This window comes from Macrobrachium rosenbergii, chromosome 20 (genome assembly GCF_040412425.1).
Source record: "Macrobrachium rosenbergii isolate ZJJX-2024 chromosome 20, ASM4041242v1, whole genome shotgun sequence".
NCBI classification, from domain to species: domain Eukaryota; kingdom Metazoa; phylum Arthropoda; class Malacostraca; order Decapoda; family Palaemonidae; genus Macrobrachium; species Macrobrachium rosenbergii.
This window is the reverse complement of record NC_089760.1, coordinates 36,990,001-37,017,572: the sequence shown is the minus strand read 5'-3', so window position 1 is coordinate 37,017,572 and position 27,572 is coordinate 36,990,001. Positions and strand designations below refer to the sequence as shown.

Sequence of the window (27,572 nt, the reverse complement as noted above, 5' to 3'; positions counted from 1 at the left end):
TATATATATATATATATATATATATATATATATATATATATATATATATATATATATGTAATAACTTCACCCTTCATTTGTCGGCGTTTTGGATCTGTGCCCATAATCTGACGGCCCTATGCTGTACAACATGGCCCACTGCCATTAAACCCTTCAGCGCGATACCAGAACAGCTGTCATTAATCGTCAACCACCGCCAGATCGTGATCATATGTCAAAGTTAATTTGTCCTCAACTGGAAGAATACTTATTGACCCTAAGTCTTAAACGAACCCATAATGCTTAAGCGTATTCGTGAGCAAGTTGGAACTGACAATTTGGCATGGCGTGAATTTCCTGATTGAAGTGGTAAGAACCACTGCCAAGTAAAGCATTAAAACACAGAAGGTTGTATTTCCGTTCATAGCACTGCCTCTGTTGTTTTTTTGCCTCAGCAGGTGATGTCTTTCAGTCTGTCAAATCAGTCTGAGGATAACTGTAAGTTTGCAGGCATTTCTTCAGCTCTATAAATAAGTAAATAATGATAGCTGTGTCTTGACCATTATAATCACATTCGAGCTAATGACCGGGGTACATAATTCTGCATATAATCAACAAATTCATTTGTAAGAATTTAAACGCGTAGGTTATTCTTGTATTCAATAAATTTAGTTTTTTTTTATTTGGGTCCATGCGCCAGATGCAGTTTTCCCTATATTTCAGGCTTCTCATATCGCATAACTGTTTCATATCAAACAATACATTTCTGAACCCTCCTCCTTGCCTAAGCTCCAAACCTTCTTTCTCAATAATTTTTTTGTCATCAATTTTTTTGTCATCTGTTTTCACGGAATATAAAATTTTGGCCAAAGGCCAAGCACTGGGAGCTATGAGGTCATTCAGCGCTGAAAGGGAAATTCAAAGGAAAAGGCTTCCAAAGTATAACAGGAGGAAAACCCCGCAGTTGCACTCTGAAACAACTGTTAACAGAAGGTGGAAAGAAAGATGAAAGAGAGAGAAAATTAACGGAGGTACAGTGAAAGGAATGAAAGTGGTTGCCGAAGGGACGCTGCACAGAACCTTAAGTATAATGCCTACAGCGCACCGCGTAAGGTACACTGACGGCACTACCCACCCTACGGGGCACGCATCCACCAAACCATTTCTCAACGTATTCATAAAACCCTTTCTCGGCAGAAAACCGCTTAAAAAAATCAATTACCTTACATTCATTTCTGTATCTCAAATAAATTCATAACTCTCCTTTTTTCAGAGATTTCATTTTCACCGTATCATTTTTTTTTTTTTTTTTGGTATATTGTATTTTTCGCGTTTTATATTCTCTCCCTTCGCTTTATTAAGAGAAAAGCAAATAGGCTGGACCCTGCAATGGCTTTTAAAACCGACTGGAACTCAATATCTTTTGGAATCGCATTTATACGACGGATATCGCGACCCCACGGTAAATACAACCCTCTGCTATCGGAGACCTGTTTTCGTTTGCTTGTTTTTAATTTCTCTTTTTTTTTTACAGTTTTTTTTATCTATTTTGCTTTCGGTTTGCAGAAACCCAATCAGAAGCCATGGAATTTTTTTATGTCTGTTTCATAACTTTATTTTGTTTTTTTATTTTGTGTTTATCTCTGGTTTTAAGTTTACGGAATTTATTATAAAGTCAAGCAAGTTGGTTTACTTATTTCACTGTTTGATATTTTAGTTTTTCCTTCAATTTGCTATCAATTTTACAGACTTAGCTAAAGACATGAAAGCAATTTGAACTGTTTTTCCTTTATTTTTTTTATCGAGTTTGAGAACAATCTAATTTTTACCATAACTTTTGATTTTGTTTAATTCACCTGCCTTTCAGTTTACGGACCCTAATAATATGGAGATATTTTCTACTCTTTATTCAACACCTTTAGACGTTTTGAGCTGCACACCACTCAAAGCAATACTGGTAAATGCTCTGTATATTATCATGAACACCTCACTGTATTTCAGGCTTGACAATACTTCAGCAAACATACATATGTCAGTTCTGAGCAATAAAACATAACCTTAAATATATTAACCTCACTCAAAGTTGTCAGAGATTCAAGAATCAAAAAAGAATTTTTCATCATTTTGTCTCGTGTCACCGTTTCTCTTAACAAGTCTGAAAAGGCTTAGCTAAGATTTACAGAGAGTCGAAAAAAAATAATAAAAAACTTGATCATCAACGGATTTTGTCTCTGTCTCTTTTACAATGGTAGACACCTTGATATGACTTTCACGCCTGAATTGAATATTCATTTCTCACCACACAGCTTTACATAAATCATCACGACAGCTGTGATCAAGGACTCCGGAAACGAAGCAACAGATACACGCAGAGAGATGCATCCGTCATTCGCCTAAAAGCCACTCCCTCCTGTAAAGGCGATCCCTCTTAAAGAGGGCGGATTCAGTGAACCAAGGGACCCAGCGACCATAAACATTCATTCACTAATTGCAGACTGCAGAGATATATTACCTTTCCTTCTACCTACACACGCGTCCCGTACACACATTCATTCTTCACACACATTCTTACATATATATTCTCTCTCTTCATATCATTTACGCACACACACACCACTATATATATATATATATATATATATATATATATATATATATATATATATATATATATATATATAGAGAGAGAGAGAGAGAGAGAGAGAGAGAGAGAGAGAGAGAGAGAGAGAGAGAGAGAAATCTGTCATCAATAATGTAAAAGTAACGTCGAGTTTTAATGCAACTTTAGCTTCCACATACTACTGACATGCTTATGTGTATATACACGCACACATACGGCAGGCCTATACATATATATATATATATATATATATATATATATATATATATATATATATATATATATATATATATATATATATATATATATATGTATAAAAATATAGGTATAGACAGATAAAAGAGAGATAGATTTACAGTAGCCCTAGTGACCTCATAACTTCTTACTTTCTTTATTATTATTATTATATATATATATATATATATATATATATATATATATATATATATATATTGCTCAACAGGAAAATAATTAGCTGTTGCCCATGAACTGGTCACTAGTTATTACTGGCTATGTCCTTGACTGGCGGGCCCACTACGTCACAAAAAGGGCGCTCTGAGGGACCACACCCAAAAAGGCAATTCATGTCAGTTTATACTGCAAACATCACCGATCTGGTTTTCGGTGTTGTAGCAGTCACAAAATGTGAATGTTTTTAAAATATTTTTTTTATACAAACGTTTTTCACAGGCTCTCAAATACCGCTACAAAATCTTTTATAGAACTGTACACCTTACTTATGGTACCTCGGAAGACAAGGCTGGAACATTTAAATTAACTACTTCATTTCCCTGCAATTAATGTTTAAAAAATAACATTTTATTTGCAACCACTCAGAATCAATATTCATGTTTTTCATCCTTTTAATATCCTTCTTTGATATTTTTACAGCTCTCATTCATTACATTATTCACGCCAGACTGTTGAAATCTTATGCAATGTATGCATTCTTTTAACAGTGGAGTTCCAATCCACTGGTAACTCAACCAAGCCTGGCACATTCCTTATGAGTCCATGTGCTACAAAGGTAAAACCTACCCAGACACTGCCATGCGCATCTTCTCAGCCTACTCCGTAGTCGGGGTCGCTATTTTTCACAACTTGTTTTAGCAGATGTTTTATGAACGAATGCCCTTCCTGACTCCAATGCTACCAATCTATCCAGGCTCGGGAAAGTTAAAAAAACATAATTATTGCTTAAGAATTGCAATATAAAACTATAAACCGTAAACTTGAAGGAGAGTCCATTACCCGAAGTGAGTTTCTCCCGCACCTATTAGCATTTTTATATAAATAATAATTCCAGGAAACTTTGCGGACGAAATTTTCAAAATCATCTGACTTCCCCTCAAATTATGAAAGGTGCTAAAAGCTAAGTTTAATCTTTTTTTTCACTGCAGTCGCTTTTAGAGCAAAATCCTGAATATCTTATGTTACCTTTACGCAAGGGACGAAACAACACTGAATTCTACTATTTACAATTAAGGAAATTGCTGATGAAAAATTTAAAATCAAATCAGAGAGATTTAACAATTCTGAATATCAGACATTCATACGATAGCACTGGTAATTTGTATTTCCCATTACCTTCTGTTAATTCTTTCGAATGAACACCACATCCTTTGGAAGCTTGAATTTCAAGTCATTGGCCCCTTTGGTGGGCTTGATCCATATGAATAGGATTCGCCTTATGAATAATAATAATAATAATAATAATAATAATAATAATAATAATAATAATAATAATAATAATAAGTTAGCCTTAACCATTAAGAAAGATGTCGCCTTACAGTTTCCAAGCAATCACAAGCAGACAAATCAGATAGCCACCACGGCTCACGAACTGCATGTAAGAAATACGTTACGTTAGAAAGACTCGCATCAATTACTTCATTACAAAATATTACATAAAATTACCCTCATAACCAGCATTAATTATAAGTCATTACGCAAAATTGCCTGTAATTACAGTAACAAATGACAATCATTAAAACAGTAATATTAATGATAATCGTGACACTAAATGTTGATCGACTTTATTCACGAAATTTACTGGCTATAAACACCTGTTATAAAGCTTATAAAGCTATCCGTGACCTCTCATCATACAACGCACTTAAAATATGCTGTTTAGTCATGTCACTCGAAGGTTATCTTTCGCAAAAAATAATTCAATAATCAATAACCTGCTAAGAACTGCAGACCAATTTATAACTTTGAGAATAAAGCTACGATCTCTCTCTCTCTCTCTCTCTCAATATATATATATATATATATATATATATATATATATATATATATATATATATATGTATGTATGTATGTATGTATGTATATATATATATATATATATATATATATATATATATATATATATATATATATATATATATATATATATTCATATATATATTCAGCTTCAAAAGTCTCGAGTACTCTGATTTTTCCTTTTCAGTGTAACAGAAAAAAAAGTATAAAGATTAATGATTTTGTAACGTTCAGTAAGAACTTAACTACATCTCCAGGAGTCAAAAGTGAGTTTTAATATATGTATATATATATATAATATACATATTAAAAGTCACTTTTGACTCCTGGAGATAAAGTTAAGTTCTTACTGATCGTTACAAAATCATTAAGCTTTATAATACTTTTTTTCTGTTACAATGAAAAGTAAAAATCCAGAGTACTCGGGATTTTTGAAGCTGAAACCACGCCCGTTCTCACATACTCCAGTAACATATTGCTCACTGAGAAACATAATATTCGTAATCTAAAATGAGGCTGATCAGACAATCACACGTCTAAAATTTAATGATTATTCGTGTTTGGAACTTGCTGAACTTTCCAATGGTGCTTTCGTGGGAAAGGGGAGTTTTTGCCTACAGTGAGACTACCCACCGAGCTGTAGAAAGTAATAAAAGTTCTTATTCAGGGCATTTCTTTGGTCCTCGGCTGCATTGGTTTCGGATTTTTTTTTTCTTCAGACGTTGTCTATTCATGTGAATCCAGCTGTCCACTTCCTTTAACACTCTTGTTTCTAGTCCCTGCCATCGCTGAAGGACAAATCCGTTCTAGCCGTATAATAGTAAAAATGTCACTTGTGCATCTTTTCATAATTTTGCACATAAGAGATTCGATGAATCAGGATCATGACGATTCTGTAATGACTTGATAATGATCTGGCGATTCTGTAATCACTTGATAATGATCACGTCATTACTACTTCGCATTAAAGATTAAGATGTGTAGGTAGTATTTTTGTCATCATTGCTTCTTAGCATTAAAGATTAAGATAATCAGGTGGTATTTTTGTCATCTAAAATGCTTCAGCCACTCGACCAAGTCATCAATAGGTGTGCGAATGCCTCAGACACTCTGGAAATCACTCGCCACTGATGATGCAACAACTTGCATGCTGGAAGTTGGATGACCTTGTCAAGTCATCTCTACGGACGAACAAGATGAAGCGGAAGAAACCGTCGATGAACCGCACAGGGTGCACCTGAAAAAATTGGTGAAGTGCTTCGGATGATCAAATCATCCCAAAACGAAGAAGATGAAAAACGAACTGCCGATGGAACCTCGCGAAATTGGGTGAAGTCTTTCGGACTACGTAGAACTGTAAGAAGATAGTGACATACGACCCTATGTGATAGAACACAACATTTTAAAGTTACCAGTTACATAAGAGAATCAATGAAACTTCCCTAGCACGTATTTAATGAACTGAAAAGGAAGAGGCAACAACTCCATACCATGAAGTTCTTCCTGAAGGTCGAATAACAAAAAGAAGTATTCGCTATCCAACATATGCCAAACGTCAAAGTCATCTGCTTCTGACGTAATCCAGAGAATCATTGCATCACCATTACGAATCGTCACAGGAACAACGAAAATGGGCCAGTGAGTACAGCAATTGTCAAAAATATTTCTGAACAAAATGCTGTTCTCATTTCAGTTCATATACGGGTACAGTCACTCATAAATGTTTTGCAACATACTTCAAATCTTTTTGACAACCACTTATAATAGTGACATCTGGCGCTGTTCGGCAACTCCGTCGTAAGCGCATGGAACAAGCACAGACACGACTGGAGCGTCAGGGAGGTTACCTCACGTTTTCCTTAAACCGGTTTTCATTTCTCTTTATCATCATTTATTCTCTCTCTCTCTCTCTCTCTCTCTCTGTCACTAAGTATCCATTGGGTGTTACCTGATTCTCTCCTTTTACTTTTCCATTGGGTTATTTATCCATGAAGAAGAAAGTCTCTGAATTTACTCCCATAAGGACTAAATGGATAACTAAATATAGTTTTTTTATTTGACTCTTTTACCCTACCATCATGAGCGCAATTTTTCAAAATGTTTCGTTATTTTTCGCAATACGGATTTTCCATTCGCCATTCTTTTTTATATTGTTAACCGTATGATTAATAAACAAAATCGAATAAATAAAAAAAGCACATTTCCTTGTATATATAAAACGAATAGATTACTCTTAGGTGAACGAAAACTTCTGGAACATGATGCAATGCATTTTTGAGTGACTGTACATGACACAACAGTTTTGGCCTTAAATAGCCTACGTAACAGTACAGTAAGCTTTTTGTGTTCCTTCTCCTTTATAAGGATATAAAATACGTAATTATCCTTATTCCTTCATTCTTTGAAGGTTTACATAAAACAAGACTTTCACTTCTCCGTCATCCCTTTGCAAGTGTTGCTTATTCATTGGTCTGTATTCTCTTGAGGTTTAGGCTATAAAATTAAAATACTTGAGAGAGAGAGAGAGAGAGAGAGAGAGAGAGAGAGAGAGAGAGAGAGAGAGAGAAGTTAAGTTAAGTATACCTTAGTTTTACCAGACCTCTGAGCTGATTAACAGCTCTCCTAGGGCTGGCCCGAAGGATTAGACTTATTTTACGTGGCTAAGAGAGAGAGAGAGAGAGAGAGAGAGAGAGAGAGAGAGAGAGAGAGAATACTGAACAATACTTTTTAATATGTATTATACTTTACCATACCTATTCAGGTCTGCTAATGTCTTGCCGTGCGTAAAACTTCGGTAAAACATATACATACACATTCATACATACATACATACATACAGATACACACACACATATATATACACACTTATAAGAATTTTATTACATCACCGTAATTCATATACAAGCATTACGCTACAAACGTTCTTTAATATCCAATTCGCTCTATCTCGGTAATAATATATTTTCATACATGTTACCCGAAGGGGAATTTTTTAGTTGATAATAGGTTCGTCGTCTCGTGGGCTCGAACCACGGAAGACAAGAACTCAGGACTACAGTGACGCGCGTTAAACCACACGGCATCAACGCCTTTAGCGTATTAATTTCTGGTCAATGGGAAAGCAGAAAGAAAAATTAGAATAATGCTACTATACATCCGTGACAGACTGTAATAGAGAAAACCCCATATTCATCGTTTCCTTGATCTTTCTCTCCTCCCTGATTCCAGGTTACGCGATTACGAAAGTCAGCCATTAGCATTTTCTGAGCCGTGAAATTTATCTTTTGAGCCCAGGGGGGGATTTTTCCAAGACGAGAGAAAGCAGACGGAGGGAATAAGGAAGTGAGTCTTGAGGAGGAGGAGGAGGAGGAGGAGGGGGAGAGAGGAGGGAGGAATTGGGGCAGTAAAAGGATGAGAAAACGAAAGGCTGTCTTGGCCATGGGCGAACGCAGGATGCTATAAGGCGAGTCTGCCTTACATAATATGCTCGTTGTTTGAACATTTGTATAATAATAATAATAATAATAATAATAATAATAATAATAATAATAATAATAATAATAATACCGTTGACAAGGATGGCACTCTGTACGCCATTGAGCTTATAACGGCATGCAGAGTGCCAGTGACCTTATAACGGCATACAGAGTGCCAGTGGCCTTATAGCGGCTTACAGAGTGCCAGTGACCTTATAACGGCATACAGAGTGCCAAAGAGCTTATAACGGCATACAGAGTGCCACTGAGTTTATAACGGCATACAGAGTGCCACTGACCTTACAACGGCATACAGAGTGCCACTGACCTTACAACGGCATACAGAGTGCCATTGAGCTTATAACCGCAAACAGAGTGCCATTCTTTTCAACGAAGTTCCCTTCAAAGAAGTTCTTCTTCAAAAAATAATAATAATAATAATAATAATAATAATAATAATAATAATAATAATAATAATAATGCGCAAAGAATGTGATGATAAAAAATTACATAGATGACTGCCAAAACTTTAAAAGTAAGATCGGCTTCGTTAGACTATAAATCAAAATGAGAGAGAGAGAGAGAGAGAGAGAGAGAGAGAGAGAGAGAGAGAGAGAGAGAGAGAGAGAGAGAGAGAGATCCCCCATTAAAACAAAATGATTCCCACGGGGACATAAGAGCTACGACGTAACGATCTTAAAGTCATGCATAAGAAGACTTAGTGCTTGCAGCCAATAACGAAAGGTCGACCATGTGCAAGAGAAATAAATATGAGAAGAAGAAGAAGAAAGGGCGTAGGAGGAGGCTCAGCGTAGAACAGGTTCGGTTATTTTTAACTACCGAACGGTATCGATTTTCTGAACTATAATTATCTCGCTTAGCAAATGTCACCTGTGACGAAAATCTTGCCGAAGGACAGAGGAAAATGACAGTTGCTGCAAATGTCATGATAGTTCCCTTGAAAAGGTTGGCCTTCCTGTAATCTATAAACTCAATTATCTCCTAGCGCATGTGTTATTTTTATACGAGAAATGAGAACTTGACAGTTTTATTTTGTATACATATGAAGAAACCTAAATTTAGGTTAGACCAGTGGTTCTTAACCTTTTTATTACCACGCCCCCTCTAAGAGTTGGTCCTTCCCTCCACGCCCCCCTTGTATCTATGAGTAAATTCCCTCCCAGATTTAAAGGAAAATAAAAAAAAAAAGAGAAAGAGGCTTTTTTATTCTTTTGGGAATGAATTAGTGAGGTACTTGACACTGCTTCTTCGCGAATCTTGTTAAGAGAATACCGAAGATAATTAGAGAATTTATTATTTTTCCTTAGAGCTCGCGCCCATCTGGAAATTGCTAATGCCTCCCTAGGGGGGCGTGCCGCCAGGTTAAGAACCACTGGGTTAGACCTTGATCAGGCTACCTGCCTCCCATTAAATAAAGTCACGAAACTGAAGTACAGTAATTATTCCTTTGGAAGAAACACTTCTATCATAAGGACCTACAAAAGTTTGCTGTGGGGAAAATGATTATAGAAGGCTTCGTGAAGAATGACCTAATACTGAAGAATTAGGTCTGACCAATAATTTTAGTAAAAATTAAAAGGTGTTTGGCACCTTCGCTATCACATTTATAATCTCAGACCTGGCCCATATAATTTGTACCTTTTTACCTTCAAGCATGGATGTTTACAAGACGTTAATCAGATTGCGCGTCAGTTTAATAGCTGGTATTTATACATAAAACCTCTTCAAATCTTTGATGAGCAATACGTCACATTCCAGTTGTTGTTTACTGCCTTGTTCGTGATTCGTGCGCTTATCACTGAGTTTATTATTATTATTATTATTCAGAAGATGAACCCTATTCATATGGAACAAGCCCACAGGGACCACTGGCTTAAAATTCAAGCCTCCAAAGAATATGGTGCTCATTAGGAAGTAATTACGAGGCATAGTAAGAGAGAAAGACATAGAAAAAAATCGAAGCAGATATTTACCAACAAAAGCACAAACAGAAACAAAAAGGTAGCGTCCCAGAGATACTTAGATACTTGATATCGTCCATAATTGAGCCAATGTTTACAGATCTTATCATCTACTCCTACCGAGAATAAGGGCCCACTGGGATGCCAACAGACTCACCGGGGAAAATATCCGGTATCAGAGGGGGATCCTGAGGATTTATTACAGATCCCTAAGAATAACCTCCTAAGGAGCTCAAGGATATACGCCAAAAAACGTATTACATCCAGGGGCTGTGCGCTTCGGGAACAAGGGAAGCTTTGGGAACAAATCCCTACAGACAGGGATGATGATTGATCTTCCTCTGCCCAAGGTCACTGGGCAGTGGGGATGGCCAATAGCCAAGATTTCATCACCTTCACAACATTCGTTATGAATCAGGTGGGTCCATTCCGTCTTCCTCTCGCGCTTCTCGAATTCTAGACCCGGGCGAAAGTCAGTTCATTAAAAGGAGACCCTAGATGTCATCTTTATACTCCATTGACAAATCTCTCTCTCTCTCTCTCTCTCTCTCTCTCTCTCTCTCTCTCTCTCTCTCTCTCTCTCTGAAAATCTTGACAAAAATAATCCTGTACCCTTTCGAAGAGGAATCCTCTCTCTCTCTCTCTCTCTCTCTCTCTCTCTCTCTCTCTCTCTCTCTCTCTCTCTCTGTGTGTGATAATCTCCACAAAAATGTCCCGTACCCGTTCAAAGAGGTTCCACTCTCTCTCTCTCTCTCTCTCTCTCTCTCTCTCTCTCTCTCTCTCTCTCTCTCTCTCGCCGACCGCATCCCCATTTTCCTTAGTTAATCTGTGTCACGAAAGAGGCAGAGGACAACATAATCACTCAATATCACAAACTCTCTCTCTCTCTCTCTCTCTCTCTTTATATATATATATATATATATATATATAATGTATGTATATAAAATATGGTATATAGATGGATGGATGGACAGAGAGAGAGAGAGAGAGAGAGAGAGAGAGAGAGAGATCAGTCCTTCAATTATACTTCGTAATCTCTGTCACAATGGAGACCGATGGGTTATCTCAAGTGTCACTTTCATCATCAGCCTTTCGCCCGCCGATGCCCATATACCCAGTTTTTCCCACGTTTTGTTTGGGCCACAACCTCTCTGCCATGACCTGACCTTCCACCATTTAGGGTTTGGGTTCCCAAAATTAGCTTTCTCTCTTGCGTTTTTTTCAATTTTTATTTATTTTCTAATTAATCATCATTAATGTACATTTACTTTTATAAATATATATTTTCATGTATATATTCATCTCTTTATTAATATATGTTTGTATAAATTTCTTTTTATTTATATGCATTAATATATACATTAGTATGTATTTATTTTTATCAGTAAATTTAATAAAATATCTATTTTCAATATACATTTCTTTTAATTCACTAAATTTTAAAAATATACTTTTTAATGAATAATCCTTAATTATATACATTTCTCTTTTCATTTATTTTTATTCATTACGATTAATATATTTACTGATAACCACTTATATTTCCTCCTTGTTCTACATTTTCTGTAATCGTGGGTATTTTATCACACAAAAGTGCTTAAAAAATTAAGTCTTTTACTCTACTTCCATAACAATAACAAAAATAAACAAAACTTCAAAAACCTACGGCAGCTATCGAGAACAGTATGTATCCTATTCCAACAGCCTTTTACCTGACTTTCATAATAATAATAATAATAATAATAATAATAATAATAATAATAATAATAATAATAATAATAATAATAATAATAATAAACAAAAACCAAAACCTGTGACAGCTATCGATAACATTAAGTATCCTATTCCACAAAAGCGTTAAAATATTAACAGTCTTTTACTATACTTCCATAATAATAATAATAATAATAATAATAATAATAATAATAATAATAATAATAAACAAACCCCAAAACCCGTGACAACTATCGATAACAATCACAACATCAATGAATGACTGTTGTAAAGGCGAGAGGACCAACTGTCAGATTAACCATTGATAAAAAAAAAAGCATGTGTTAGATACCCATTGATAAAAAAAATACCAGACACTGTACCCAGACTGTCAAGAGAGCCAAGTGGGCGCCACCACAAAGAGCACTGGGTATCATGATGGCCTTCTCTCTGTCCGTACCCAAAGAATCTCTCTCTCTCTCTTTCGTGACGTTAATATACAGTATAAATTAGCCCTCTATCTTTCTTGCCCTGGGCGTCTCTCTCTCTCTCTCTCTCTCTCTCTCTCTCTCTCTCTCTCTCTCTCTCTCTCTCTCTCTTTTGTAACGTTAATATACAGTATAAATTAGCTCTCTATCTTTCTTGCCCTGGGCGTCTATCTACGCATTCTCTCTCTCTCTCTCTCTCTCTCTCTCTCTCTCTCTCTCTCTCTCTCTCTCTCTCTCTCTCTCTATTTCGTTTTCATCTCACATTACCATCTGATAGCGGGTCAGAATAATAAATTTGCTTGATGAGTGTGACCTTGTATTCCTCATAGCGGGCAAAAGATGACGTCAGAGAAAAACACATCACAAGATTACAGTACATTAGCCTATATACAAACAAGTCAGCCATGAACATGTAATATCTTTGAAGACCTATATTAGTAAAATGCAGCCAAACAAGCTGAAGTACAAAAATACAAAACAAACCACACCACGGTCCAACAAACTCAAGCAAATGGGCAGCTTGCAAGACCAAAATGGATGAAATTAAAGACCTTTAATGACAAAAATTCATACAACAAATCAACTTAGCGAACAGAAACAAAATCCAATAGCTTACAAGACTAAATAATGAATGACACAAAAGTTGCATAGCCACAACACAATTCAACATCGCGCATAACCGAAATAAACAAACGACCTAAATATTTCAACTTGTAAGATAAAAAGGAATGCGACAAAACAACTTGAGTTTAGCAGAAAAAATGCCACCTATACAGAGCATATGACTGCCTTAAGACCCGCCCTTTGAAGTTGTGATTTTAAGCCCAACAGGTGAAAGGATTCAATTTTTCAAAGGCTCGGACCTTCGCACCGAATAGTACAATATAAAAGGGAGGGGTAAAAGCCATGTTTAATTATGAAAGCGTCTTAGAATAGAATAACTGGAATCCGTGGCAGGCAAAGCAAATGAAGTTTGAAGCTCAGACAAAGCGCAGAAAGAAAGTGGGCGATAAAAATTTAATATTTTCTGAGTCCCATCAACTACGCTTTTCCTAAGAGGCTGGTCGGTTTGTTCCTTAGGGGCAAAGTTTATCCTGTATATCACAATTAAACGTCAAAACTAATTCACGGACCAATTTTACTGATTTTAAAAAAGTTAACAAACAGCAAAATTACACAAAACTTAAAAAAAAGGATATAATAAAGTAAGAACGTGAAAATAGCAAAGACTGTAAGCGGGAATGCCGGCTGAATATAAAACAGGAAATGTGGTACAAACATTGTCATGACTGTAATAACAATACGCAAGAGAATTCTATGGGAGTTGAATAAAATCAAAGCATGGAAATATGCTAAAATTAAACTATATCAAGCGAATAACACAAAAAAGAAGAAGGTAATGTACTATCTTTAAGGCCTTATACAGAAGAAATATAGGACTGAAAACCTTAGAGAATCTTTAAGAAAGAAAGACATCAGAAGGCCGTTGATGAAAACTGGTTTGAGTGAGATGAGATGGCTTGTAAAAAGACACCTGCCACGTGTTCAAGGAACAGGGCAACATCTCTTCGGACTGAGAAAATACTTCAGGAAAATAAATACAGACGATATTTGCAATGATGAAAATTTTAGTATATATATATATATATATATATATATATATATATATATATATATATATATATATATATATATATATATATATATATATATATATATACACACATAATTATACGCATGTATTAAATTCTTATCATTGTAACTTCTTTTCAATGCTGTATATGTATTTGTACATATACATATATATATACACATACATATATATATATATATATATATATATATATATATATATATATATATATATATATATATATATATATATATATATATATAGAGAGAGAGAGAGAGAGAGAGAGAGAGAGAGAGAGAGAGAGAGAGAGAGAGAGAGAGAGAGAGCAAACAAAAAACGCAAGAACAAAAAGTCGAGAATAAGCAATTTTTTAAGTGACCAAAAACAAAAGTTAGCAAGGCAAGGATGTGTAACGGAAAAAAACAAACACACATACGCGCGCTGATCGAAGGATGGCATAGATATATGCTCATTTAAAACAGAAAAAAAAAAATTTTCCTTGCTAAACCAAGAAAATAATAAGATAAAGACAATATCAAGCTGGGACACTGTCGATAAGATTCACTCCTTAAAAAAAAATTATGATTCATGCACAAACACCTTCAAGTCATTACAGGAAAACTAAAGGAAAAAATCGATAATTAAACGTACAGGATAAAAGGTGACAAATGTTGACTATATATATATATATATATATATATATATATATATATATATATATATATATATATATATATATATAATATAATTTATGTGTGTATTTTATATATATACATATATACATAAATATATGTATAATATTATATATATATATATATATATATATATATATATATATATATATATATATAAAATATACATAATTCATGTTCACAACATGAAAGTATGAAATACAGGCAAAATAACTGAATTCTTTTTATAATACTCGTACCAAATGCTATTGTGCTGAACGTAAGAAAAACATTTGCATAACATTTATACATAACATCAACAATAATGATGAAAATAATAACAGAATCTACAAAGTAAACAGCATAAAACTACTAAGAATTCAACGAGCTGTTATGAAGAAGAAGAAGAAAAACACAACTTACCGACACAAACTGATTCAAATTGACGCAAACTATCACTGTCTTATCGCGAGCAAACGTGACATAAAAGTCTTCGACTCTAACAGAATTCAAACTTTAAAAGGCGAAACACTGGCAGAGTTCTTTAACCGAATTAACAGCAAGCTACCAACGGCGACGACGTATGCAGAGCAGCGACAGGGAACGACGAAGACGAGGTTGAACGCACGAGCGACGAGAACCTCGGGCTCTCTCTCATTCACTGAGTTCCTCTCGAGAGCGGACGAAGGCCTGGACCCCTGATACTACGAGAGATGTTGCCAAGTCGCCTTTTCCCGGTCACGTTTTCGCTCGGAACATTATGGCGGCAGTTTGGTCGTGGTTTCTTCATTAGCTTATCATTAGGGCGAGATGGATGGAATGTTGATAAGTTTGTTATCGTTCTTGGGATATACATTTTTTTCTTTTTAAAGCGACTTTTCAGTAATATGAATTCCCTTCTTCAGAAAAAAGAAGACTTGCATTATCATGATTTTAATCTTTCCAACATGCGTGATAATATTCACCGAATTGGTCTTGCAGGAAAATCCAAACATGCGTGATGATATTCACCGAATTGGTCTTTCAGGCCTCAAGTTAGCCCACTGCCGCTTCTATCTGTCCCGTACGGATTGGCACAAGTTTCAGTCACATATGTGACAAAGGATGCTTAACTTCGCAGATTTTGAGAGACTAGCAGTAAAGCAAACTTGTAACTTCCTACTTTAAAGTCATAAATCGTTTCTATTAATAATAATAATAATAATAATAATAATAATAATAATAATAATAATAATAATAATAATAATAATAATAATAATAATAATAAATATTATTATTCTTATTTCCATTATTATTACTGTCATTATTAAAACACTGTCAAAATTCATGTCCTTTACAAATATAAAAACCAAGGTTTAGTGAATTTTTTGAGGTGATTTTTGCTCTTTCTACATCATATCAAAAACCAAATGTAATAATAAAACTAAAACAGTTACCTATAAATACGAAGAATGAACTACATACATACAAATTACATATACAAACAAATTCATAAAAAAAATCGAGCAAAATTTTATGGATTGCTTGCAATGATTTTTTAAAAATCGATTTAAATTCCACCAAGAAATAAAACCAGGGAGGTTTCAGTTACAACAGAGAGAGAGAGAGAGAGAGAGAGAGAGAGCGGATTCTTGTAGAATGATTCCACTTTGGTGAGTTAGGGATTATCGAGAGAGAGAGAGAGAGAGAGAGAGAGAGAGAGAGAGAGAGAGAGAGAGAGAGAGAGAGAATTCTTGTAGAATGAATCCACTTTCGGGGGTTAGGGATTATCTCGTTGAGGATCGTCCCTAGAGAGACAGGTTACATGTATAACCTGGTCCCATCCCTCTCTCGATGAGGGATTACATTTTCCAGGCTCTCCACCACGAGGAATTTGTTCTTAATTTAATTGTATTGGTTTTTTTGAACGATAACATCGGCGATGACTTTTGAATTGGATCCAATATTCATCGGTGACTTCTGAATTGGATAAAAAAGCCAAATTGAGTTAGAACTGCTACATGTATACAGACTGCTGAAATGACACTTATCATCTGGTGAAGACCCTCTGACAGGAGAACCTCAAACGTGGGCTGCTCTATGAGCAAGAGTCCGTGCTGGCATAAAGCCAACTTAATCAAAAACAACATGCACTACGTGGTTTTCGATGGCTGAAATGCACCGATTAATATAATGCCATAGGTTTACAAGGTGTGTGGTGGTATTTTGACAGAGCAAGTAAGACAGATAACAGACGGACTGACAGGGGCAGGACAGTGTGGGGTTAACCAATGTTGAAGGTATGGGTATGGGTATGTGGATGAAATCTTTGATATGAAACAGTTGCGCGACAAATCTCAAAGTAAACAGAAACAAGTAAAAATTGTGCCGGAGTTTCTTCGGCGCAATCGAGTTTTCTGTACAGTGTATAATGCTGTATGAGCCGTGGCCCAAGAAGCTCCCAGCCACGGCCCGATGGTGGCCTGTCCTACAGCGATGCCAGGCGCACATTATGGCTAACTTTAACCTTAAATAAAATCAAAACTACTGAGGCAAGAGGGCTGCAATTTGGTATGTTTGATGACTGGAGGGCGGATGATCAACATACCAATTTGCAGCCTTCTAGCCTCGGTAGTTTTTGAGATCTGAGGGCGGACAGAAAAAGTGCGGAAGGACAAAGCCGACACAACACTTTATTTTACAGAAAACTAAAATCTGCATGCGGCATAAAGGAACTTAGAACAAGTTTTTAGTTGAACTGATAGAGAGTAAATATGGAAGTTGTTGAGGATATATGCCATAAACGATCAGTTGTTGTAAACAATTAAAAGTCTCTTTTCCATTAACCACCTTCTTATTTCTTCATTATTTAAACGGTAAATGCGTCTTGCTGTAAAGGTGGCTAACGGAAAAATATAAAATAATAGTGACCCTATCAAATTAAATTAGGTCACCAAAAATCTTGAGGAAAAAAAAAAACATGAAATTTGTATTTTATTTGGTCAATATCATTCGCAAATCCATTTGCGAAAACATAAATGAGAAAAGAAAGGAAAAGATGCCATTTGACTTACGTGAGGGAGAACAGAAGAAATCTCGAAAAACGCATCAATATAATGTTAATAACAAAAAAACCCATTAATATAACGTTAATAACAGAAAAACGCATAGATGTAATGGTAACAACAGAAAACGCATTGATATAATGTAAACGCATTGATATAATGTTAACAACAGAAAAACGCATTAATATCATTTAAAACCAGAAAAACGAACTGATATAATGTTAATAACAGAAAAACGCATTAATATAATGTTAATAACAGAAAAACGCATTAATATAATGTTAATAACAGAAAAGGCATTAATATAACGTTGATAACAAAAATAACGAATCAGTCAAAACACTATTGAGAATTTAACAACAGAATGAATATTAAGGATAGTACACTTTTATACAAGAAGAATACTGTAAAGCGTCACATGGTTGTGAAGAGGGTCTTAATTAACTCAACAGCAACGGCGGCTGGGAACAAATCTTATAATACTTCAGATAAGACAAATGCAAGCCATGATCTTACGGACACTAAGCCTTCGAGATTCGTCAGGTAGCTATAATAATAATAATAATAATAATAATAATAATAATAATAATAATAATAATAATAATAATAACAAAATTATTATTATTATTATTATTCAGAAGATGAACCCTATTCATATGGAACAAGCCCACAGTGACCACTGACTTAAAATTTAAGCTTCCAAAGAAGCTAATGGGAAATACAGAAAGAAGAGATCACTTATTAAAAAAAGAAAAATATAAATTAACAAATCAATAAATAAACAAATAAAAATGTAAGTAAATTATTAAAGTAAAGGGAAAACTTATTCCTTGGACTGAGGGAAAGTCAAATACTTGACCGTCTTGATCCACACACACCCACACCCCCCCACTGAGCGGCTCATGGGCGGCATAACTGCAACAAACCGGATTGGTTGAGTAGTCAGAAGATCGAGTGAGATCCTGATACGAACGATCCGTCCGTGTTGAAATTCTGATTCAATATCATTCTCTCTCTGACGATGTTCCAGGACTTTTAAGTGTATCTTTAACAATATATAATCAAGTTTCAAGGAAGGGGTCTTGCCCTCGTTCCAGATTAAGAACTTTTAAGTGTATCTTTAACAATATATAAAATAGTTTCAAGAAAGGGGTCTTGTTTTATCCTCATCTTTAAAAGAGCGTGACTGTTCTTAATAATAATAATAATAATAATAATAATAATAATAATAATAATAATATACGTTATTTTCGCTCATGGTCTTATACAAATACGGACTGTCGATACTGTACAATTGACAGTGCAAGACAAATTTGAAAAAAATATACAATCTACACTAATAATAATAATAATAATAATAATAATAATAATAATAATAATAATAATAATAATATACGTTATATTCGTTTATGGTTATATACCAACACGGACTGCAGATGCAATAGACAGTGCAATTGACAGTGCAAGACAAATTTGAAAAAAAATAAACAACTAATAATAATAATAATAATAATAATAATAATAATAATAATAATAATAATATACGTTAACTGTTTATGGTTATACGGACTAATAATAATAATAAAAAATAACTAATAATAATAATAATAATAATAATAATAATAATAATAATAATAATAATAATAATAATTTAGCCATCGGTTTTTAACGGTCTTCACAGTGAGTCAGACAATAAAAAAGCTTTAACAATACGGTAGAACGAAACGAAAAAGAATAATGTTTGAAAGGAAACGAGGAATAATTAAATACACACAAGGGACAATAAAAAAGCGATGTACATCATACACAACTGGGCAAAATATATGTCCAACAGCAGTCGACTTTCAGTGGAGATAAATGATGAGGACGACACTGCGATAATATTAATCACAATGATAACAGCAACACGCGATTGAATTTGGACTTGAGACATTAATTTACACTTAGTAAAAAATTAGCACACTAAAAAAACCGCATCATTAAGGCACAGAAGTCTCGGTCTGCCATCTTTTCAATACTTTCCAAATTAATAATCAAATAGTTTTGATTTACTTTCTGATATTTTGGATAAAGGGTCCCTCTTACTTCCTGGGCTGAGGACCAAAATAGCCATATATCGTCTGAGGATGGTTTTCATAACAGTATGGTGCATTGTTTTCGATGTCTAACAATGTGCCTACTGACAACAGCAAGCTAGAGTTCGTTCAAAATGAGCAATTACAGACGCAACAGCAACACAAGAGGAACAGCAGAATTCTGGGTTTCCCGGAAACAGAAAGCAACCTTGCAACCATTTAAGTCATGACAGACAGACAGACATATATATGTATAAATATATATATATATATATATATATATATATATATATATATATATATATATATATATATATATAATATATATATATATATTTATATGTGTGTGTGTGTGTGTGTGTGTGTGTATCTAGATACATGTGTGTGTATGTGTGTGTGTGAGAGAGAGAGAGAGAGAGAGAGAGAGAGAGAGAGAGAGAGAGAGAAACTACAATTCATTGGACATTACAAAATAAAAAAATTAGCTCACAGTGCGACAGCGCATGTCAATTGCTATTTATACAACATATGTATAAATAAATACACGCACAAATTATAAAAAAAAATAATAAAACCAGTTAAATGTTAAAACCAGAAATACTCGCGATAAGAAAGCCAAATGAACTTCAGGATCAGAATAAAAACGGACACCCTAATTCCACGAATTCTCTTGGGGAAAAACTGAGAGAAAGAGGAAGGAATGTTTCAGTTTCAAAACCTTTCTCTCTTTTGAAAGCATTTCTTTCGAAGTTTTCTACCTATCTTTTCTTTGTGGGTTTTTCCTTCTGCGTTCTCTGTCGTCTCTCTTTCTCCGTTCTTTATCTCTCTTCCTGCCTTGTTGGAATGGAATGGAATATAGGATTTAGGCCAAAGGCAAAGCACTGGGACCCATGAGGTCATTCAGCGCCGGAACGGAAACTGAGAGTAGAAAGGCTTGAAAGGTGTAATAGGAGGAAAACCTCGCACTTGTACTAAGAAACAAGTGTTTAGGAGAGGGTGGATAGCAAGATGGAAGACAGACACCATGAATGGAGGTACAGTAAAAGGAATGAAAGTTGTTGCAACTAGCGGCCGACAGGATGCTTCAAAGAACCTTAAGTAATGCCTACAGTGCACCGCGTGAAGTGCACTGACGGCACTAGCCCCCTATGGGGTTTTCCTGCCCTGTTAAATCCTCTAATTACATTTACTTATTCCTGAAGTATTGAATTTCCCCTTTTGCTGTACTTCTTGTCCTTTCATTATCTTACTCCAATTTTATTTTTTTTTTTCATTCTGATGTTCCTTATCTCTTTATCTGCCTCGCTAAATCCTCTAAAATCAGTTACTTACTCCTGACGTTTTAATTTCCCCTTTTGCTATGTTTCTTGTCCTTTCATCATCTTACTCCTATTCGTGTAATTTTTTCTCCAAACACTTTATTCATCTTTACTGTAGTTCTTGTAACCTCAGCTTATCCTCTTTTGCTTCAATTTGAACGTCAGATGACAGGATGAACGTATTCTTGAATTAATTACTGGCAGATCGCCATGACAATTTGACACTATACCGCTCTCTCTTTCGTAATAATTCAATTAGATATTTACCGCAATTTAAGAAAGAACTCGGAAGAGTCAGAACAAAATATACGAGTACAAATCAACTGGTGGTGGGGATAGTGGGACTTGGCGGTGGGGGTGCTCATAAATAAGCTCTGATTCTCATGTTGTGTGGCTTAGCAGATATACGATGTGTACCCAGTGCTCTTATTTTTAAGCTTGTCATACCCGCCACATTAAAATTCTTGTCACTGCCTTCTCCACATTTTGCCCACTTTTTCGTTCAATACAGATTTTCTCATTTCCTTCCAATAATTTATTCTCAGTTCGTTTATTGTAATTAGTATTCGCATTCTGTTCACTGTTCTTTTTCCTGTTCCTTTTATTCCTCCTTTACTTTATTTATTGCCATTTTCGTCCCACGCAAACCCGAGCGATTACATTTTTCCCTGTTTCTGGACCCAGTTAATTCTCTTATGTTTCTGTTTTCTTCTATGTCTCACATTCTCCTTTCCCCCAAAAAAAGACAGTTGTGACAAAACACCCATGTCTTGCCCCATTCGGTTAAATTTTTCCTTTTACTTATTCCTGTCTCCCTTTTTATTCATATCATGCCCATATCAAATTTGTTCCTCACTTTTACAATATCTATCTATTGCCTGTCTACTGATTTCAACAAACACAGGTGTTCACAAGACATCCTGCATTCTCTGAGATTCTAATTCCCCAAACTTCTTTGACTAATTCCCAAAACTCAATTTCTTTTAAGTTGAAGTTTCCATACCAACACTCGCAGAAGCTTCTTAGCCTTTTATACAAGAAACAAGAGCAGTCTAGTTCATAGCCTCAAGACACTGTACCTTTGTGGAAGTGAAAGACGTTCTTGAGACTATTATTAACTTTGAAAAGAGGCTTTCAGCTCTCATGCAATGTCTAGCAAACACAGAGATAAGGCATGGGCAAGGTGTGCCAGGGGAAAGCATAAAAATTCATCGTTGTTAATCTAGGAGGGGAACCTGATACTGTCAAGGCTAACAGCATCACTAGGCTTGGCCCCAAAGATCTTACTTCAAGAAGGTAGGTAGTGGATGAGACCGTTGAGAATTTATTTAAGCCTATAATGAACTTCTTGCACATTGCAGAGTAGCAAAATTATCATCAAGAACAGTGTGTTCCGGAAGGCATAAGATGTTGTTGTGCCTTCATCAAGCAGTGGTCACACCACTGATAAAAAATTACACCTCTAGTACCATTAGTTACCCATGTTTTGATTAGTCTTGCACAGATCCCCAAACAGTCTGTCTGTCCCTAAACATCTGCCTTTGTGTTCATGTGTATATATTTAAGCCAGTAATAAACTGTACATTTCTTATTTTTGTAATAATTCAGTCTATTTATCCCAATCTTCACTGGGTAATTTGTTTATTTGTGACTCGTTAAAAAGTGCAATTTACTCTTGTGTTCCATCAAAAGTACAAAACAACTAAAGAATAAAGATTCAGTATTCAAATAGTATTACAACCACAAGAGGTTAAAGGTACGAGTGCAATGAGTTAAAACCCAGACAGTTTTTACATTTGTTTGTTGTCGTTTTCTTATTCTGTTTGATGGGCACAACACTTGACTATTCCAATTTGATTTTCACCTATCTGAAAGAAGGAAAGTCACAATAAGCCCTTTTATCCCAGTTTGAGTGAATATTTTTTGGGCGACTTATATTCAATTCCCTTGATAGCAAAACCAAACCAGCACAAAGAGCGCCGGCCGTGACTGAACTCTATTCAGCGGGGCATGAGGTCACTAAAATGTTATTGTATTACAACACGTGAAGAAAGAGTCAGCCACAGTCTCACCATTTTCTGTGGTCCATGTTACGCCATGTCACGTGGTAATTTTGAACTCATCTTTCAGTTTATTTCTTTTCTTCGGCATTTTCTTCCCGTTTCTCTTAGGAAGGTTTCTTGAGTTAGTTTCATTGAATATGCTTTATCCTCACGCGTAACTCTGCTGATCCATCGCGAATTTCTCTTAATTGGTCTTTCTTTTTTTAGGAAGGAGTGGTCAAACGGTTTCGTGCATGACATTTCTGGCAACCTTTCCATTATTTGCCAAAAACCAAATTACTGAATATAATTCCGCTGCCCCTTATAATAAAAACAGAAATATTCACGGTGTATAGATCCTCACATGAACAAATTTACAAGGCCTCTAACTTTGAAACAAGGGAAAGAGCAAGAAGTATCTGGAATATACAAAGGAGAAGTCATGAAGTTTCTCAAATTATAGTTAAAGAAAAATTTTAATATTATTATTATTATTATTATTATTATTATTATTATTATTATTATTATTATTATTATTATCGAGAACTTCTACAGAATAAACTGAGTACATACTACCCAGGGGGAACTGAATTCCCAAGCCTGTTACCCACGAGACAGCTCGCACATTTCAATAACAGCTTTATCATTTCCTCTTCACTTTCCCTTTTCAAAATCACCGTGATTTCCGAGACTATATTCGGCACAACGAGGCACTCTCCACCGTATGAGACCCCTTCTAGTCTCGCCTTTCAAGGTCAAGGAAGTTCTTTCGACCTCTCTTGGGTCTGCTTGAGACTTCACTGCATCCTTCTCTATGAAGTGTGTGTGTGTGTGTGTGTGTGTGTGTGTGTGTGTGTGTGTGTGTGTGTGTGGGGAGGGGGACGAGGCTTCTCCGATAGAACCCCTTAAAGATCATTATAGTGTATTCACTATACATTGAGAATTTAGCAATTTTTTATGACTTTATTAGATATGAAATGGGAACCAGAAAACTTGGTTCACACAGCCTGGTGTCCTTCCTTGATTTTCGTATCTATGGCTTGGAAAGCGTTGTACATATCAGTCTTTTGGAAAAATTATTCTATAATCTCAGTTTTCTGTAATTTTACTATTACTATTTACTATTTCAGTTGATGAAACCTGTTCACATGGAACAAGCACATCAAAGGGGCGACTGACTTGAAATTCAAGCTTCCAAAGAGTGTTGGTTTCAACCTCCCATCGCAGCAGTAACTGATCATGGTACAGAGCCAGTAATTTTTCATCGCCCTGGGGGAGACACGAACCCGCGACATCTGTGGGGCATTCCACGACACTAACCACTATACCAGCGACCAAATGATTTTGATGATCATTGCATGGCTACAGCAACAGCTCAACAAAATTAAATTAAATTCACTATGAATGAATGAATATAGAATTTAGGCCAAAGGCTAAGCACTGGGACCTGTGAGGTCGTTAAGCGCTCAAACGGAAATTAACAGCAAAAGGTTTGAAAGGTGTAACAGGAGGAAACTCTCCTAGTTGCACTATGATTCAATTGTTAGGAGAGGGTGGAAAGTAAGATGGAAGACAGAGAATATGAAAGGAGGTACAGTAAAAAGAAACGAAAGGGGTTGCAGCAAGGCATTTATAAAATGTTTTACAAAAGCAATGGGAGTAATTGCGCCTTACGCTGTGTTGTCACCTTATGGCTAATGATATCAAGCCTAGTGCTGTGAATTAGCCTGTGAATTAGCCTTCGCATTTCGATATTCTAATTTCGATTCTGAGGGCCCTTAAAGAAGTAAGCAATTCTGTCAAATACTTTCTTTTTCATTTATCTTCAGGGCCTATTACTTTTCCAGCTAACAGTCATCTGTATACTTTTAACTGTATATTCAATTCCAATTCTATCTTTCCTTGGCCATTCACTTTCCTTTTATCACTGTTCTGAGGAGGACTCATGTTTCAGACTTGCAACTGGCTTCCTCTCGAATGATAATACTAATAATGATAATAAAAATGTGTAAAAGGAGAAAGATCAACAGAAAACCATAAATACAATCGAATAAATAGTTATTCAGTAACAAACAAACTGATAATCAGCACCTCAAAGATATAAAGAAAGATAACCGGCACCTCAAAAATGTGAAAAAGATAATCAGCACCTCAAAATTGTAAAAAAGATAATCAGCACCTCAAAAATGTGAAAAAGATAATCAGCACCTCAAAATTGTGAAAAAAGATAATCAGCACCTCAAAAATGTGAAAAAGATAATCAGCACCTCAAAAATGTGAAAAAAGATAATCAGCCCCTCAAAAATGTGAAAAAGGTAATCAGCACCTCAAAAATGTGAAAAAAAGGTAATCAGCACCTCAAAAATGTGAAAAAAGATAATCAGCGCCTCAAAAATTTGAAAAAATATAATCAGCACCTAAAAATGTGAATAAAGATAATCAGCACCTCAAAAATGTGAAAAAAGATAATCAGCACCTCAAAAATATGAAAAAGATAATCAGCACCTCAAAAATGTGAAAAAGATAATCAGCATCTCAAAAATGTGAAAAAGATAATCAGCACCTCAAAAATGTGAAAAAGATAATCAGCACCTCAAAAATGTGAAAAAAGATAATCAGCACCTCAGAAATGTGAAAAAAGATAATCCGCACCTCAAAATATGAAAGTGATAATCAGCACCTCAAAAATGTGAAAAAGATAGCCAGCACCTAAAAATGTGAAAAAAGAAAGTCTAAACAAACTCTAAAAGAGGACTTCGACGCTTAGAGACAAGGATGCGGCCTCTTACAGACGTTTATCACGTCACAAACCAGCTCCTTCTTTGACCTTCAATTGCCTTCTCTCCCCCCCCCCCTACACCACCACCACCACCACCCCTCCAAGTGGGCTCTTGGCCAAAAAATCATTTAGCATCTGAGGAAACCTGTTGTAGTTTTCCCCAGGGGTTTACCTGGATGATAATAATAATAATAATAATAATAATAATAATAATAATAATAATAATAATAATAATAAAAGTGTGCTACTAGAAACAGTGCACATCCAATAGGATGACTGTGATAGACCCAACCGCTCCCCCCCAAAAAAAAGATAATAATAATCAATATTTTCCTTCAACTGTACTTTGAGAAACTCCCAGAACTTATTCTTTGGCTATTCCTAATGCTTTTCGCTCTTCCCCTCCGATTTAGATCAGTAAATACAGGTTTTCTGTAGACTTGAGATATCAAGTGACTATTGTTTGATCCTCTCAGCTAATAGGTTAAAAAAAAATTAGATATCTGAACTTTTTCTCCATAGTGAATTTGATCTTATTACGCAGGGCTCTTCCTGTAGCCATAAAAAGATCATTAACATTTTTTTCAACAATCACAAAAAATATAAATGATAGAATAATATTTCCTAAATGACTTGATATGTACCATACTTTCTCAGCAACAGATACGAACACAAGAAAGGACGACAGGCTCCGTGAAACAAGTCTATCAGTTTTCTTTTTATGTCCGCTAAATTCATCAATTATTATTATTATTTCGGTAAATGAAACCTATTCACATGGAACAAGCACACAGGGGCCATTGACTTGAAATTCAAGCTTCCAAAGAATGTTGGTTTCAACCTCACACCGCGGCAGTAACTGGTCATGATACAGCGCCAGAGATTTTTTCATCTCCCTGAGGGAGGCGGGAACTCCCGACATCTGAGCGGCATGTCACGACACTAGCGACCATACCAGCGGACCAGCTAAACTGCTAAATTATCAATGTACAACAGCGGACCAGCTAAACTGCAAAATCATCAATGTACAACAAATACACAATAACGATCTTTTGAAAAAATAAATATAAAACGATCAGATGCTTTTGTATACGTTCACTGTCTCCTTTTCCCCTCTCTTTGACAATAAGCCTATTCTGGTTCTAGTTTAAACAGTATCCCTTGAAAGTACCAGCATAGACCAATCAGCAGCAGCAGACCTCGGAGACCACTTGTAAGACCACTGCAAAAACAAAATTCTGAAGTCAAGAATTCAGGAATGCATTTTAGTTTAAAGGAATAAACCCTAACGGAGTTTCATAGAAAAGTTCTCACTCTCGCAGCGTATTATGTGATGTTACTGATATTTACTTAGTAGAGACTGTATGCAGTTTACAGTACCTTATCAATATTCTTGTGCATCGTAATGCAATCTTTTATCTTCAATTTAACGTGATTTTTTATTTATCATTTTCCCACTGTAATATATATATAGCCTATATAT

At 35.3% G+C, this 27,572-nt stretch overlaps 1 protein-coding gene across 4 annotated transcripts in view; it reads right to left on the bottom strand.

Moving 5' to 3' along the window:
- Positions 1-27,572, bottom strand: part of LOC136849278 (globin-1-like) — a 194,435-nt gene that overhangs the window by 86,439 nt on the left and 80,424 nt on the right. Inside the window, exon 1 of one of the 4 annotated variants that reach the window (XM_067122576.1) lies at positions 15,254-15,529. The exons of 2 other annotated variants lie outside the window; for them this stretch is intronic. The gene's annotated coding sequence lies outside the window, so the exon portion shown is untranslated. Of the gene's footprint in view, positions 1-15,253; positions 15,530-27,572 lie in introns of those variants that run through there. One more of the 4 variants, XM_067122578.1, reaches the window with a different exon arrangement.